The sequence below is a fragment of the Microtus pennsylvanicus genome, chromosome 20 (assembly GCF_037038515.1).
Source record: "Microtus pennsylvanicus isolate mMicPen1 chromosome 20, mMicPen1.hap1, whole genome shotgun sequence".
Lineage (NCBI taxonomy): Eukaryota > Metazoa > Chordata > Mammalia > Rodentia > Cricetidae > Microtus > Microtus pennsylvanicus.
Window position 1 is genome coordinate 5,593,351 of NC_134598.1, and position 12,894 is coordinate 5,606,244.

The 12,894-nt window shown below is 44.0% G+C and overlaps 1 protein-coding gene across 2 annotated transcripts in view; it reads left to right on the forward strand.

Moving 5' to 3' along the window:
* Positions 1-1,048: 1,048 nt before the first annotated feature.
* The window catches only part of Tafa2 (TAFA chemokine like family member 2), a 439,738-nt gene continuing 427,892 nt past the window's right edge, over positions 1,049-12,894 (forward strand). The window contains exon 1 of one of the 2 annotated variants that reach the window (XM_075954344.1): positions 1,049-1,800. The gene's annotated coding sequence lies outside the window, so the exon portion shown is untranslated. The remainder of the gene's footprint in view (positions 1,801-12,894) is intronic. The other variant, XM_075954345.1, reaches the window with a different exon arrangement.

Here is a 12,894-nt window from a genome sequence, read left to right on the forward strand (position 1 = left end):
GACATGACCATCTAGGGTCCTGCTATGAGGTTTCTGTAATCATCAGGAGATTCCTTCAGCAATGAATATGCTGGCATGGGATTGTATAGAAAAATCTTACCTTTAAATTTATCAGCGTTTGGAAGTGGTAGAAATGCAAAATTTTCTGCCACTGGATAATATTTTCTTTTTTATAATTTGTGGAAAAAAAAATTCGGAGTCCCAATGAGAGCCCGCAAAGCGGTCTAACTCAGTTTTCCCGCTAGAGGGAGACATAGTCCAGTATTTGTACCTTTTGCCGCTGCCTGGTCCTGTGTTTTTCTGCAGGAAGGTGGTTTGCTCTCAACCGCTGCAGCCACTGTTAACAGAATTGGGAGGGAGAGAGCGGGAGTCAAAAGCCTCCCGGTCCTGTCATCCCATTTTACTGCTTAACCCAGCCTGGAGTGTCAGAACCCAGCTCTCTCTGCCTTCTCTGTGTTTTGTACTGTAGGGCCAGTCGCTCCTATTGTGGTGGTCAGCCCGCTGAGCGGAACAGGGGGTCTAGGGTGGACCAGCGGGGTTCTGCCCGTTGGGGTGACTTTCTAACATCATCACTGGTGTATTTTGACAGTACAACGTTTGTGGTGGGACTCAGAGAGGAGGAGCTTTTGATTGCTCTTGGCTTCTTTTTCTCCTGGCGATCTGGATTTGTTTCCTCGGGCCCCTCCCCTTGTTCTGTTCTTTCTCACTCCCGCCTTTAGCGAAGTGACACAGGCGACACCTGCTCGCTTGTGTCTGATGCTGGAACTCGCACCTTCGCGCTGGTGAAGGTGCAGGCGCACCCGTGACTGGGGGACAGCAGAGGGTTCCCTTTCCTTGGAGCACGCGATGCCTTAGAGTGGCAGCGGGCGGGCTGCGAGGAGCTCGGCCGGCTGCACTTGAAGGCGGGGTCGAGGGGCTGCAGCTGGTCAGGAGTTGCTGCTAAGTGGACTCGGAGTCAACCGCGTCCAGGTGTCGGAGAGGGCACCGGCGGGGACCTGTGTGCGAGCTGCGGGAACGCGGACGCCCCGCGGGGGGACGGCGGCAGAGCGCAGAGCCGGCGAGCCTGCTCAGAACCGGTCCACACCGGAGCCTCGCAGACCTGAGCGAACCGGGGGAACTCGAGGAGTCGCACGGCGGAGGCTGCTCTGTTGAAGGTGAATCATCGCGTCCAATTGCCTTTCCCCAGAGAACCCGGGGGAGGGAGGGAGAGGGGTGGGGGACGTGTGAGCGCGCGCGTGTGTGAAAGGGAAAGACGACGCGGGGCGAGAGGAAAAGTCTTCGCTCGCGGCTAAAAGCAAACAAATCGGAGATGGAATAAGACCGGCGATTGCTGGAGCCCGCCTGGATCCTCCTGGCAGTCGCGGGAGCGGAGCGCACGGGGCGCAGCGCCGAGGACAGCCAGGGCGACCGCGGGCGCCGCCGGGGGCTGCGGACACTTTGGCTTCCTTTCGCTCAGTCAACAAACCTTTTGATTACTTTGACACTGTGGGATAAAGACCAGAGACCAGAGACCGGCCTCGCGCGCTGCACCTCCCACTTGCTTCTGGGAGGGGACCCCCCAGCTTGTATGTGAAGACACTGCCGAGCCCCCCTTTAGCCTTCGGAGGAGGCACTACCCACACGCGCACTCGGGGTCACACTCGCTCGCACACACCGGCGGACTTCAGGTCCCTATGCCCCTGGATGGTGCCAGCGGACCGGCATCTCCGAAGCGATGCATGAGCGGTAAGGCTGGCGTCGGCCCGCGGAAGCTACAGGACCATCGCTAGGTGCTGCTGCCACCGGGACGCCCGGCTGCAGGTAGGTGCGAGCCGCGCCTTCGGGAACCTTCTGGCTTTGGGGACCCCAGTGGCCACGCGAGGACCGAGCGCCCCCCAGCCCGCGTGGGCACCTTGCTTCCCTCCGCTTCCTCGAGGGCCCGGGGCAGAAACGAGCTCGCCCCAGGAGACTATGATGAGGGTAGATGCGGTCCCGCAGCCTGCTTCCCCTGCCCCCGAAGACAGTGAGGACGGGGCGGGGATGAGGGACAACCGGAGGGGGACGGAGCCATGACAGGAGGTTTGGGGAGCAGGGTCCTCCCCTCCCCTTTCTTATTTCAAAAGGCGAGAGACCCAAGCGAGGACCCAAGAGGGTTTTAATTGACTCCCTCGCCAGTTCTGGCTGGTGAGCATTTGAGACTTTTCATAAGGAGTTGGGGGGTCACAATCAAGGCGGAAGTCAGTGAGGACTGATGATGATCCACGGAACGCGGCAGGTCGCCTGTCTGCAATACCTACTTTCTGTTCACTTCTGACTAGTTCATTCTCAGGCCTGTCTGCAGAGGGTGGGCGTTTCCGTGGGGGGTATTGATCCCTCCACCTTTAACTATGCCCATCAAGAACCGCGTTCCTAAGTTCCGGAGCCTCACCCGCTTAAAGGTTTTCTTTCGCTTTGGCAACAGACTCGTTATTACCGAATGAAATAGCTTTTTGTAAAGGCTACTACAAGACAGCCTTCATAAAGGGTCTTTCAATGAACAGCTTTGGGGGGGGGGAGGCACAGCTGGCGGTGGCGGTGGTGGTGAGGAACTACTGGCTTTTCATTTCTTTCTAGGCAGATGTCTTCCACATCTTGCCTGTAGCGCAGGTTTCTCTGCCCACCTGCCTTGCTGCCCCCTCCTCCTTCTAAAAGGCTAGGTGTCTACCAAGAGGTGTCTTCAGGCGATGGATGGCACTTAGCTATTAGCAGGCATATTTCCAGAAACTGCTTTTGTAAAGGCAAAGTTTGAGGTCCATTGCCCTATTTCTTCTGGAGCTGCCGGCTGAGCCGTCCGGTCTCCACTGGAGGAGGTACCCAAGGTTCTCTAAGAGCCCTTGGGGAGACCATGCTTTCCCGTTCAGTATTCCACTTCGTGGCCAGTGTTAAACCATTGCCTAAGCCTTAGGAATTGAATGTGTAGTTACTACAGTGACCAGCTACTCCCACCCTGTGCGCTTGGTGAGTTTTCCTCATGCCAATAAGAGAGAGAATAAAACAGCCTCCTTTTGTGAGTGTGAAACCCCCTCTTGAATTTCAAAGTCCTTGCTGGGTTTGAAAACAAACAAAAGCTCATCTAGATCCCAAACCTAGTTTTTCTCACTCTGAAGAGCCCCCCCCCCCCAAATAACTCAGCCTCCCCAATAACTCAGTGTCTGAGGGTCCTTCTCTGGACTGGGTGAAATTTCAATGACTGTCAGCTGGCTGGTAATTATCTGGTTCCTGTCTGCCCAGCCAGATTGGTGCAGACACCACCCTTCAGAGTGTTATCAATTAGCACCTTTAAACTGCTCTATTAGGCGAGATAACTTAAGACAATTGAGTAATTAATTTAAGGTTTCCATGTGAAGTAATAAAGGAGATTACTGGCAAAGAAGATTAAACATACATTTGTCGGTGAAAGAATCAGAGCGTGAGGGATATTGTATTTTCCCTTTCCATGTTTGCACATGTATTCCCTAACTGGTAAGTACTTTACAATTTTAAAATCCGCCCCAAACCTCATACATTTCCAGTAACAGATCAGAAACATTTGATTCTTTTTCTTCTTCATGCTGTTCGGTATCTCTCCAGTCAATTGTTTTGACCTTTTTAAAGTCTTAATTTTAAAAGCCATCAGTAACCACTTATAAGCCACCAGTAACCACACTGAAGCTTGTTTTATTCTAATTTCCCCAATTTCCAGTGCAAACAGTTCACTTGTATTATTTATATGATAAGGTTTTGAGAACATGTCATTGTAAACTGAGAACTTAGGCACGGGGAGACTTGTAAGAGGCAAACATAGTTTTAGTGTTGCTAATTCAAAATGGCATTAAAAAATCCCCTGAAAGTCTAAAACACTGTTGAAAGTCGTGGTTATTTTCTTGCCTTTAAAAACGGTGGTTGAGCATGCTCAGCTTCACATTTACATACAGTGCTCTTCCTTTTATGCTTCTTAAAGAGTCAGGAAACCTTTGTGTCAAAGCAAATTCCTATACAATGTTACAAGTTACGAGAGAGGGGAAGGTGAGGGGCCTTGGTGTGTGCATGTGGGTGTGATTTTGAATTGGAAGAATGTTAGCTATTGTAACGGTGACAAAGTGGAGAGAAAAGATGCCTGTGAACCTGACTCAAAATGGATACAGTCTGCTCAGCCGCTGCATTATCTGCATTATAGTATTTACTAACCACCAAGTTACAAAATGTGATGTCATGCCTGTAAAGAAAGGTCCATTTTTAGACTTAGCCACTTTTCCCTTTTAAAAATTTATAAAGTGATAAAACTTTGGGTGGTATAACATTTTAGAGAATTTATTTTGCCTTGTCAGAGAAACTTAGTAGTCCTGGATTTAGTATTTGTAACACAGTGTTTTGATAGCCATCTTAAATGGCATTTTCATATGGAAATGTCCAAAGTATAGTTTAAGGTTGACTTAGCACCAACTGGATCTTATGGATTACCCTGAACAGGAAGGGTAGTCATTGCCTCTCCAGCGTTTCTTATCACGGCTCTCAAAAGAGAGTACTGTTGGATCTTGTTCAAGCTGAGGTGTAATTGCAAACTGATGGACATTTGCTAATAAGATTTGTAATGCATGTCCCAAACGAGGAACTCTCCGAAGTGCCATTGGCTGCGTCTATCATATTTGAAAAGCTGTAACATTCAGAATGGCAACAGCTCAGTGGCCCGACTTTCAATTCTGCAGTATTTTATTAGAGATGCCTCACTAAGTAGCATTATTTGGCAGCTGTTTTGTTCATTGAAAATTCAAGCAAAAATGAGGAACTTTACCATATAATGGCGGTCTTGTTTTCTTGGCGAGAACCTATAAATCGAGGTAAAAATAGGCGTCTAACAGTCTGCTTTGATCTATGTCTGGTATTTACAAATGCAATTCATCAATCTGTTACTAGCAGGACCCCATCAAAACAAAGAGAAGAAATTCATTAATACCAGCTGCTGCTAGCCATGAAGGCCAAGCCGGCTGAAGCAGCAGCATTTCTGGGCCCCTTGCTCGCATGGTGTTTCACGGGATTGCCTTCCTTTTCAGTGACTCTTGTTGTGATGCCTTGGAAGAGGAGAATTTACCATTCTGTTGGGGAATTCTTTGGAGCTTTAGCTGGAGTACATCGAGCTATTTAGACATTCCATTGATAAAGAAAAGAGCGGGTATTTTAAGTTTGGAGCGCGGCCTGGAGCGGTTTACGGACAGGTGGGACTAGCGGGCAGACCCTAGAAGTTCGCTTCTGTTCTGCAGTTGCCATGGGACACGGGCATGTTACGTAGTTTGCTGCAGGTCTGACTCTCTGCATTCAGCGCAGTGTTTCAGAGTTCTTACCATGAAGTAAAACTACTCATTTTGTCTTCTGTTTCTTTTTCTTATAGAAATTTGAAGAAGAATGCCTATGCTTTTTAGAGTATGAAGGAAGTAGAATTTAGATATATTTCTTGTGAGTTGTGTTTTTATATCATCTCTATGTCCATACATATGCAAATGCTTTTAATGGTAGCCATGTAAAACATTGATTTTGTGTTAAAAAAGACAAGAAAAACTTTATTAAAGGTCTTTATTTGTATATTATCCAGTTTCTGCTAATTTACATAATGACCTACAGCAAACTGCATCCATAGCTTAACAAAATAACTTATGATTGAGTTTTACACTTTGATCCATTGTTATATGCAGCACATATATTTTTATTTCTAAGATACTTTCATCGACTACTAAGTTACAAACACAAAATATAAGACTCTTTTTTTCCCTGACTGTATGGGCATCTTGGGAAGTGTTGACGGTAGCGGTGAGAATTTGCACACATTTTAAAGCACAGGATCTATCTACATATTACTTTATTAAGCATGTTTCTCCACAGTCCCAATGCAAACTTTGCTAGTCACAGCAAAGCATACTATTGTGACTTGTGTTAGATCTCTAATGCCCGTCTACTTTCAATGTGTGTATCACGTGTCTTTGTTGGCTCTCACCGAGGACTGTAATAATAGACCCACTATTCACTAATTTGGTATCAGTTTGGCAAGTGATTGGCATTGCCATCAGAAATTACAGAGCTTAGTTTGCTTGCAAATCAGATGGCTAGTGAATACATAGGCTGTAAGGAGAGACTTCTAATGTGCTCACAATGACCCAGGTGAGGCCTGGGATATAGCTAAGGAATCAGAGTATACTTGCCTATATTAGATGAAGCCCGGTTAATCTTCCTTCAGATTCCCAAATTGTTCCTTAGGAGCTGTAATTGCTTTATGATTTTCCCTGAATGGCCAGTTAGCAAAGGTATATTTCCCTTTCCTCTAGCAATAGTACATCTGGTCATTCAATTAAACTTATATTTGTATTGCTTTTTTCTATGCGGTAGATTTTGGAAACTCCTTACCGTGAGATTCAATAATGCAATAACGTTGCATTCCAGCAATTACTACGATGGCAGACTCAGTACTCGACAAAGTGGAGACAACCAGACAAATGCATCGCTTTTGCTCTTAATTGTGGGCTTTGCAGAACAAACCGTGCACACAAAACCTAGAGAGTTCGAGGTGGCTTTGGGTGCCAAGGCTTGTTTTTACTAAATATTTGCATATTTATACATTACTCCCTACAAACTAGTCAGTGTATAATTGCATGTATGTGAACGGGCAACTTTGTTGCTCCTTAAAGGTCATGCGAAGATTCTAAACCTTCCAATTTGCTGTGTTAATTGCCTGTGCCCTCCTGTTGCTGTGCTTACTAGTTCAGAGCAGCACTCGGCTTTCTTTGGCGAACCAGGCATCTCTTCATCAACAAATACGTGGACATAGTCACAGTGGATGCAAGATAGAAGATTTGGGGACAATATATTTGTGTTCCAGAACTCAAGTTTCAAGTTGGGATAGCCTGGGCTAGGAGGAGACAGATTCTTTCTAGAGTAAACCAAAACCTGTATAATTTAAAATTATCCTCTGTATGTGCAAATACCCTGGTATTCTTTCATTTGAATCCTAGTTTTTTTAAAAATCTTTTTAAAGTGCCTTTTTTTTGCTGAAAGTAAATGAAAATTGTACTTAAATATTCAAGAAGTAACTACGCTCACTCTCTTCTAACACCCCTGCTTCATAATATCCACAGTACGCTTGTTCTATTATGAAAAAGATCATACTTTTCTACTAAGAAAAGGAAGGTGTCCTTTATAGTTGTTGTCTCTGTGGACTGGACACACAACCAAAAAAGTGTTGGGTTTTTTTTTGTGTGTGTATACGTGCATTAGAATCTAACGAAGTGTCAGCTGTGTGACAATAGACTTTTTCTAGAATATTTTTCTTGAGAGAACAACTCTCAAACAAATTTTACTGAAACAATGGGTGTTATGCATTGATAGAATGAGCGTGACTGCTCCTGTTGGGTGAGAATTCAGAAATGGTCAATTCAAAACACTGGAGGAAAATAACATACATACATACAGACAGACACAGACAGGCACACGTGCACACACATACACACAGAATATTTGTGTTCCGGAACACACAGAATGTGTGTGTATGTGTGTGCACAGTCATCCCTCACATGATTTGGTAAGAGGTGAACATCCATTAGCTTGCTGATTTGGTCAACAGATGACAGATGTAAATTGCTAATATAAAGCTTGTGTGGGATGGTGTGAGACCATAAGAGTGTGACTTTATTCTGTGGGCCACAGTTCCGCAGTCACGCATCTCTTCAGGGGAGTTTGCACGATAATTCACGCTCTTGATGCTGATGGCTATGGTGTGGTCGCAACACTGAACTGGTTGAAATCTTATGAGGCAGTTTGTGGGTCTTCTTGGTGCTCTATTCTTGTCAAATCAGCGGTGACAGGCCGTAGGTCTCAGTCTGTAGTGGTTCCATCGTCCTCCACTGCCTGTTTTCATTGTCACTAATGTAGAATGGTTTGATCAACTCAAGTAGAAATTAGGTTGGCAGACAAACCACCATATATTATATGATGATGTGATACATTCATTCAAAATCTGTAAATTAAAAAATTTAATAATCCTTAGGAAGGTCCTCTGATTCAATAAGTATTTATTTAATATTGCCAGTCAATTTGGCATAATAAAAACACCATAGCCCAGGGGCTTATGTGCAAACATTTATTTTTCATAGGTCTGGTACCTGGGATTTCAAAAGCAGATGTGCCTGGAGAAGACAGATACCTTCTTAGAGATGAGGGAGGAGAGAGAAAGAGAGAGAAAAGGAGAGAGATGGGGGGAAGAGAGAGAGTGAGGGGCATATTTCCTTCTTGGAGGCTATTGGTTATATGAATAGCATACATTGAGTGAGTCAATAAACCAAACCAAACCAAACCAAAACAAAACAAAAAGGGAAACCAATTGTCGTCAAGGATCTTTCCATTTTGGTAAATCACCCAGAGTTCTGAGATGGCTCCAAAGAAATGGCTGAACAATGAACTGTTCCGTACCTGCTTTTGTGGGTCATTCTTATTTTTAATTGTGAAGAACAGATCTTAAAAGAACTAATTACAATAATTAAATATTTGAGTCAGGGTGGAGTGTGAAGGAAGACAGCATCCTGTGTAGGTAGACCTGGAAACTGACTGCAGCTCACAAAGTCCGCCAGCAGAAGGAGTGACTCCGGTGGTTGGTGGTGGTTCCCTTTCCTGAATTACATACGCAGAGTGTAGGTCAGAGACAAGGCACGGCCGAGACCATCTCTGAGGGGGTGCAAATTCAAGTGCCCGTCGGAGTCAGGCTGGGAATACAAATAAATGAACAATACCAAGGAGAAGATGACAGACGGCCACTGACAATGTTGTTCATGCTGTTGGGGAGAACTGAGAGAGTAGGGGAGAGCCAGGCTAATATCTGATTAAGACAGCTGAGACTTGACATGAATATGTTGCTATGATGGAATAGATTCTCTGACTTGTAGAATGGAATTTGGATATGCAGACTTTTAAATGTGAAGCTTCCAGAATTGTAAATGATGACAATGAACTCAACTTTGTAGTAATTTATTAGTCTAGAGGTAAATTTCTAGGCTATATGCATGTGAAGTGAAAAGTTTTTATGGCCCAATAAGTCTCTCCGCCGACAAAATAATCCAAATCAGATCAAATCAAACTGAATTAGAAAAAGCCCAGGTTTAATGGATACTAGAGCTCCCAAAGGCCTTTCAGGCCCTCAGAGAGGAGATGGGGAGGAAGACCGGGAAACCACGTGTTTGTTTTCTGGGGGACAGTTTAAACACCCCATGAGAGTGGTCTTGAGCCTCTCTGGGGAAGGGGTCATCGTTGGTGGGCTTTCTCGGAGGTGGATTCTGGACTGAGGCAACTCCCAGGGGAGGGGACTTGGGATGGAACTTCCCACCCATTCTAGACTTTTTGGCTACATGGATGCCAGGGGCTGAGGTGAAGCCTTAACCCAAACATCCCAGACTCTTTGGGTATAGGGGTGCCAGGGGTTGACATGAAGTCTTAATCCAAACATTCCAGATATTTTGGCTACATGGATGCCAGGGGGTGAGGTGACACTTCCAACCAAACATGAAGGACTATGGGTATACCGTTGTCACCAGAGGGGTATGGAGAGACAATGAATTAGGGATATGTGTGCCAGCTCCTTTGTCATCTCCAGTCACAATCTTCCAGCTCTACTCGTAGACTGAGGCTGACAGTAAAACATCCAGCGGGAGGAGCAGAATGAGACAGATGGGTGACTCGATTTGGTCCCAGCCTTAAGATTAATTCATTCAGATGACTATGTTTGATGTTGAACTCAGTCTGAGTTTGGTGCTGGGGTCAAGGGTAAGACGGTGCAGAAGTCTCCTGTATTCTTTCTGAGGCTATTTTAGGTTTCACTTAAATTTGAGCTCCTCGATGGAGAAGGCTGTGGAAAATCACCCAACTCTATTCTAGGAACCCAAGGTCAAGATGCATCGGCTGACGACTAGCTTGTGTTGAACTGCTGCCTTGCGCGGCATCCCTCCCAGCTAACTGCTTATCTTAGCTTCTGTTAAACTGCTTGCTTGCTCATAACCACCCCACTGCAGCTGACTGCTCCTCCCCCATCACACCAGCTAACTGCTTACCTTAGATTCTGTCAAATTGCTTGCTTATGTGACGCTACCCCTCCCAGCTCCCCACCTGCCCATCACTCCCCCCAAGAGCTGAGCTAGATGTCAGGATGTGGTTTTTGCACTCAAAAACCCTGTACTCTGGACACTTGGTGCTACATTTAGATGTTGAATACCTGAGAGTAGTCCCATTCACCTGGAATAATGACTTTCAATTGACTATAATCTGTGCCTGAGTGGTCATCTCTGGTGAGATCACTGTTCCACCCTCTTAGGGTTAGGGTTGGGGTTAGAGTCATACAGGGTATAGAGAAGTTTAAATTTAAGCCAAACACTCGGAATAGGCTGTCTAGTTCTGTGATAAGGAAGAATGGCCGTCTTCCTTAGGCCATTGCCTCTTTACCTTCTATGTGCAGACACAAATCTCATGGAGGAATTTCCTTAAAGTATGAATTCTGAAGTAGGGCTTGAGAATCTATATTTTCAAGTTCTCAGGCTAAGTTAATACTGTTAGCTGGTGGAGAGCAGTTTGTGTTGTAAGCTTTTGGACAGTGTTTTCCACTGACTATGGTTCCAGGCGTTGAGAAAGGAGGAAGGCAGCTCTTGCCTCTTTGACAGCCTGCTCCCAGTTGTGAGCTGAACCTGCCAGTGACCCAGCTCTTGCTCAGAGGCTCTGACCTGCCAACTTAATAAGTGTTCTGTTGCTCTCTAGTCTTCTCTTCAGAAAACAGACGATGCCTCTAAAACGCAAACCAGAAATTGTTTGTTCTTGATACATTAATGACTTCTTACAATTTTAAAAAATGAATTTATCCATTTCATAACCAAGCTGTTTATATATATATTCTACCATACAGGAGTAATTTTAGCCCTTTAGATCATTTTTGGGAATTTCAAGAATAACTGCCAACATTTAAAGCTTAGATGTCAAGATTTGGCCACAGTGTCGGGAATCTGGTTCTGTCCGAGTGGCAGTGTGCAGCGAGACTCGGAGGCTTATTTTCTTGTATGCTTTCTTGACTGCTCTCTGACAGTGACTATTCTCTTTGTAAACAGTGCTCTGATTGAATATGGTGCCTCACATCTGTAATACCATTGCTGAAGAGTGACCGAGACAGGAGGATTACTGGGAGTATGAGGCTAGTCTGATACAAGGACAGCCTGGGCAGCAGGGTCTCAAAACCAGAAAGAGATGTTAACTATCCTCCTCCTGTCCAGCAAATGACTCTACTTTGCTCCTTGAAATAACGTTTCTAACGTGTTTTCTTTAGGATTAAAGTGTGGTTTAGTGATTTTGAAGTTCTTGCCTTTGTATGATAGTAGCGTTTCGTTTCCTAAGCCGGATATGGTAATATCGGAAGGTACCCTATCTCACATGTGTGACTCTTTTGCTGGCTGATCTAGTTCTCGTGTCACAAGCTTGGTGCACTGGGTAAAGCCTTTGTCATCCATTTTTATCAGAACTCTGGAAATTATTGTTTATATATGGCAATAAACCAATTATATAATGATACCAGACTCAGACCTGACAGTCCGAGTGCAAAGAACAATTTGTTGTGTGCTATGATTAATATGGTTTTCAGCATTCATATGTTAACTCTTATGCCTTTCCTCCGTCTACATGTTTGTAAGCTCCTAGCTTGTCGAATAGTTCTTCTTATAGCTGAGCAGTGTGTGGGTTCACTTTACCAAATCTGGGGCAAGCATGTCTATATGTACACATAATTTATCTTTTTAAATTTTATGTACGTTGGTGTTTTGCCTACATGTACTATGTGAGGGTGCTGGATCATCCCAAACTGGAGTTCTAGGCAGCCATGAGCTACCATGCGGCATGTGGGTGCTGGGAATTGAACCCAGTATTCTTAACATCTGATCCATCTCTCCAGTCCTGAATGTCTGCATCTTATTTCTCTGATTTAGGGTTTATCATGTCATTTAATACATAATAGATAATAAACTCAATGGGAAGGTGACTGTTAACTACATATTGATTAGGGTGTAAATCTGGAACACCTCCTTAATGTGTAAGGGGGTACTTGGGGAATAACCATCATTTATTCTAAGTGTGTGCATGTGTGTGCATGTGAGTGTGTGAATGGGTGTGTGAATGTGAGTGAATGTGTATGCTTCCCATATCTAAGCTGACTTTAAAAAGGTTTCTTTCTAAATCTCAAAGTTGGATGGGAAAGGCAGGGAGTGTGGAGAGAGTGGGAAAAAAGAAGTGGGGGTACTTAATAGACTCAAAATACAGTGCATATAATTCTCAAAGAATTCATAAAGATGATATCAAAAATGTGCCTGTAAATGAAAGGAAAATATTTATTTGTATATAAAAGGTAGCAACAAAAAATAAAATAAGCATACCGACCCCCAATTTCGTTCTTTATATAATTTAATATAGCCTGTAGCTTTGGAGATGACATGTGCTATGATCATGCTGTTACATAAATTAAAAAATTCAATATTTGTCAATGCCAAATTTAGTGTTGTTAGTCATATATGGAATATATTTTGATTGGTCTTGCCACTAATTTGACTCATCATTCATTAGGGAATTTAAACCCATTTATCCTTATTTACATAATTATCATTTTCATGACCAGATAGTATTTTTTTAAAGTTTGGTAATTTTACTGACTGTCATTGCTTTTGTTGTTATAATTCTGAATCTATTTAGTACAGACAATATGCGTTCATATATTTATTGATTTTGTGTTAGCTATTCTAGGTTAAATAAAGCTTTTAAATGTCTGCTGCTATAGAAAAATTAAAAAAATTAAAACTGCCTATAGTTGATTATTAAGAAAAGTAGTACATTCAATAAAATCTA